General features: G+C 39.6%; 1 non-coding gene across 1 annotated transcript; it reads left to right on the top strand.

Annotated features, from left to right (window-relative positions):
- Positions 1–3255: 3255 nt before the first annotated feature.
- Positions 3256–3362, top strand: LOC120271220. Its single transcript, XR_005539841.1, has one exon. It is a non-coding gene; the product is annotated as a small nucleolar RNA R71 (small nucleolar RNA).
- Positions 3363–4974: the final 1612 nt, after the last annotated feature.

The following is a 4974-nucleotide window of genomic DNA, read 5'->3' as shown; positions in this document are numbered from 1 at the left end:
GAAAAACACAGCAATAGCATATAAAAATCAAGACACCAACAGGGACGGAACCAGGATTTATTGATGGGGGGCTGAGGGCAAAATGATAAAAAATAATTTTCAGTTAACATAAATTGTATTCAATACAAAATAGTTCGATATTGTGACATTTAATTAAAATAATCACAAAAAAATATAAAACATTTATCTATGCACACTAGAGCTAGAATTGCCATCTGTGCGACGCATGCTACTCAGAGGAGGTAACTGAATACGATGAGTTTGCATTTTTTGAAAACATTGTAGAATCGCCTCATTTTTTGAATACAATGACCAACATTTTAACTCCTCAGGGCATTTAATCAAACACATTGTAGGCATATTTACAAAAATGAAGTTTATCATTCATGTTATATTTGTTTCACTCATAAATTTAATACATTCATTCTCTCATTTTTCAATAAGAAGTAATACTTGATCATTGATTGTATGATCCAATAATTAAAAAAATAAATATTAAAATATACATACTCAGTGAAAAGTAGAGAGGATGCAGTGTAGAAGCAGCCAGGTTGAAGAAGCAGCAAAGCTGGAATTTTGAATATTTTGAAACCTGGAAATAGATTTTGATTAAAGGGTAAAACTAACCTTTAAAATGTTTGAATGTTGGTTAGTTTTGAGAGGGAAAGAATGAACGACTGAGATTAATTTCATCAAGGTGATTGGTTTAAGTTTGAGGCAACCTCAAGAGTCAAGATTAGTTTTCCAATGAAAGGCCAGGATGAGATCATCAAATAAATGCACATTAGTTCGAGGCAATATTACTTGGTTTGGTTTAACCAGAATGCAATTGACTCATGCTCTCAATGCACCAGTTTCATTTCAGTTACTGAAGTTTCTGTAAATTATAAAAGCATAGTTTCAAACTTGGCTGGTTTTTTTTTCTGTTTTCCTTTGAACATCTCATCTTCCATGAATTATTCCGACTTGTACAAATGTTTTCTGAGGTCGAGTTGAATACAAAAGTTCTTATTCATGGTCTTTAGTATCTATGTAGTGATTATCAAGGCGGATGATGGGTTGCTGGTGGGGCTGGCACGGCCGAAGGGGGGTTGGTTTGCATGATTCTATAACTTCTATGTTTTTCGGCCAAACAAAAAAAAACCTTGCCGGTGCCGAGGGGGGGCTGAAGCCCCTGCTAGTCCTCCCTTGGTTCCATCCCTGGACACCAACACTAAAGCTTTTATTCATGCAAAAATTAAATCAAGACCTAAAAAAACAGTAAAGACTTGGGTTGCCTCCCAAAAATTGCTTGTTTAACGTCACTAAGCTTGACATACCTACCCTTACCTCATGGGGGTTCATAGATAAATGTTGACCTCTTACCTACAATTTGAAAACACGATGAACTTAAGTTTTGTACGGTAGAGGAGGAGTGATCAAGTTTGTTACCACACAAGGGTTCATCACCCTTACTTCATGAATGCTCATCCCCACTAGCATTGTGGCGCTTCTTGTGACATCTCCTTGTCCTCTTGAGCTTTTGGATCATCCTCTTCATGATTCCCGGAGTAGGTTGCAACTTGTTCTCTAGACCAAGTGATAAAATTTCTTCATTCTCCACTTCTTGATCTAGCCATCCCTCTAATGGGTCCAGACACAATGTTTCCTACACATAATTATCAACTAACTCATCAGTGTTGTCATCGAAATACAAAGTATCATCGAAATCAAGAGAATGTCGCATGGCTTCGGCAAGGCGATATGTTAGCTTGTTATCTCCAACTCTGAGTGTCAATTTACCACCATCCATATCAATGAAAGCTTTGGAAGTGCGCAAGAATGGCCTCCCAAGTATCAGTGGAACCTTGACATCCTCGTCCACATCTAACACCACAAAGTTTGCAGGAAAGATGTACTTATCAACTTTCACAAGTGCATCCTCAATGATATCCCTCGGATGTCTAACTAATTGATCGACCAATTGAAGTATCATCTGAGTGGATCGAGGTTCTCCTAAACCTAGCTTCTAAAAGAATGTATAAGGTATGCCATTAATGCTAGCCCCAGAATCGGCTAAAGCCTTCACTTCACCTAAATTGCCAATATTGCATGGAATGATGAAGCTATCAGCGTCTTTCTTCTTGATTGGCATATTCTTTTGTAACACCACCGAGTATGAAGCATCTAAAATCACAGATGCACTCTACTCCAACTTCCTCTTGTTGGTCCAGAGGTCTTTAAGGAATTTTGCATAGCGCGGCATTTGAGACAATGCCTCCACAAATGGGATGTTGATGTGCAACTGCTTGAATAGACCCAAAAACTTCTTGTATTGCTCATCATTTTTTGTCATATTTTAGTCTTCAAGGATAAGGAATTCTTGGCTTGTAAGGTGGGGGTGCCACCTCCTTCTCTTTAGCTCTTTCCTCCACTTCCACTTCTATGGGTGACTGAACCATTGTTTTCTCAGTAGGGAGTTTATTCTCAACTTCATGATCACTTCTCAAAGTGATTTCCTTCACATGTTCTCTTGGATTTGTCTCCGTGATGCTAGGTAAACTCCCTTGAGGCCTTTTCGAAAGTGACATCATAATTTGACCGACTTGATTCTCCAAATTATGCAAAGATGCGCCGTGGTTGCGAAGTGTGGCTTCAACCGACTGAAATGTCATGTCCGAGGTTTGAATGAACTTTGTTAAAGCCTTCTCTAAATCAATCATTCTGTTTTCTAACCCTGAAACTCTGTTCTCCATATTCAGGGCTTATTGTTGTTGTTGAAAACCCGGTGGTGCCATAGTCTTTTGTTGTCCTTGACTACTCCAAGAAAGGTTTGGGTGGCTCCTCAACCCCGGATTACAGGTATTGCTATATGGATTTACTTGACCTCTCATTGTATTGCCTACAAAATCCACCTGTTCCACTGAAGTTGTACCACCAATAGAAATCGGGCAATCAGATGAAGCATGTCCTCCACCACACCCAGTGTAACTCATCACTGCTGCCACTCTAGGAGAAGTTAGGGTATCTAACTTCTTGCTCAAGGACTCAACCTGGGCCGCCAATGATGTGACTGCATCAATCTCATGAAATCCAGCTACCTTCTTCTTGTCCCGTGTATTCCACTGATAACTGTTCATAGCCATCTCTTCATTGAGATGTCAGGCTTCTTCAGAGGTTTTACTGCCTAAGGTACCTCTTGCTACAGCATCAAGTAATTGCTTCATACTTGGGTTCAAGCCATTATAGAAAGTATTGATAATCATCCACTCAAGGAACCCATGTTGAGGACATTTTCGCAGGAGATCCTTGAACCTGTCTCATGTCTCAAAAAGAGACTTCAATTCTGTTTGCACAAAAGAGGATATTTCATTCTTGCGCTTTGCAGATTTTCCAGGAAGGAAGTATCGAGCTAGGAAAGCTTCTACCATCTCCTCCCAAGTAGTGATCGATGCTCTACATAATGAATGTAACCATTGCTTTACTCTCCCCTTCAAGGAAAATGGGAAGGCCCTCAACTTGATGGCATCATCCGTGACTCCATTAATCTTGAGTATGTCAAACACTTCTAGAAATTTCTCAATGTGATTGTTTGGGTCCTCATCGGCCAAATTATTCAACTGTGCCGACTATTGTAACATCTGTATGAAGCCTGGCTTGAGCTTAAAACTTTGAGCTATGATCAGAGGTCGTACAATACTTAATTGTGTAGAAAAAACTATGGGTTTGGCATAAACTGAGAGTGTCATCTGCTACTCATGCTATTCTACCATATTGTCAGACCCCTCACCTTCTATATCAGCTTGATTTAACTGTTCTTGCACAGGTTCTTTTCTTCGTCTTTGAATTCTTCTTCCAATATCTGGATCATCTTCAATCAAAGTCAAAGGGTTTCCTCGGGTCATAACCTGAAGCTGCAACCAAAGAAAGAACAAATCAGAATGATGGAAGAATAAGAAAGTGTGAAATAAAACAAGTGATGAATAGCTAAAATAGCAAAGTGCAAATACTTCCAAAACTTTTATTCCCCTGCAACTGTGCCAAAAACTTGACACACCCCTTGCGTGTGTGTACCGCAAATGCATGGGTCATCGAAGTAATAAAATACCCCGGTGAGTGGGTAGTCAAATCCACAGGGAATAGTTGTTTAGAAACACAAAATGTTGCTATCTAGCTAGAGTGAAAACCAAGTTGTGATGTTGCTTCGAAATATCAATGCAAAGGAAAGTAAAAGAGAAAAGAGGAAGCAAGAGGAGGAAGGAGAGGTAATCGATGGAAAAATGGGCTACTCAGACAATGCTCACCCTAAGACTATTGTTTTCAAGTGCAAGACCAATATTATGTCTCCTAATTGAGGTTTAATGAGTCATGGATATCCAAAGACACACGGTCCCAAACCTAAGGTCAACTGTAACTAGCCCTTTACACTATACCCTGGTGGAAAGCGATTGGGTCCTAAAACCTAGCAAAAGCCTCTCCAAACCCTAGCCGTGCTCTCCCCAAAAGATCGATAAATGATAAGAAGAAGATCCCCAAATAAAACACTCAAACCAGTATTTATAGGGCTGAAATAGGGCATCCACATGGGCATGTGGCATTTCCAGACGACCGTGTGGATTTCCAGGTTTTGTTTTCTTTTGCTCTGTGAACAGTAATTACTACAATAAACTGGTATAGTACTTCGCTGAAAATACTCCCGAATTCATTTTCTTCATCGAGCCTGCATGATTGGGCACGTATTCATGCGGTAGATCATGTCACATCTTCAATTAAACCACATTGATGAAGCTCTTTGAAATGTTACACAAGTTGGAACACATGAGTGTGAGTGCCTTTGTGCCCCTCCAATTTGTATATTCACTTGAGCATTTGGAGGTTGGCATACAAGTACATGTCTATGATCACAACTTGTGCCTTGACCCTTGTTCGATACAAGAATTCCATCAACAATCGCGTCCATGATCTACTTTTGCTTCCTTTCTTCCAAACTTGTCT

This window comes from Dioscorea cayenensis, chromosome 10, assembly GCF_009730915.1.
Source record: "Dioscorea cayenensis subsp. rotundata cultivar TDr96_F1 chromosome 10, TDr96_F1_v2_PseudoChromosome.rev07_lg8_w22 25.fasta, whole genome shotgun sequence".
Classification (NCBI taxonomy): domain Eukaryota; kingdom Viridiplantae; phylum Streptophyta; class Magnoliopsida; order Dioscoreales; family Dioscoreaceae; genus Dioscorea; species Dioscorea cayenensis.
This window is presented reverse-complemented; position numbering and strand designations above follow the sequence as displayed.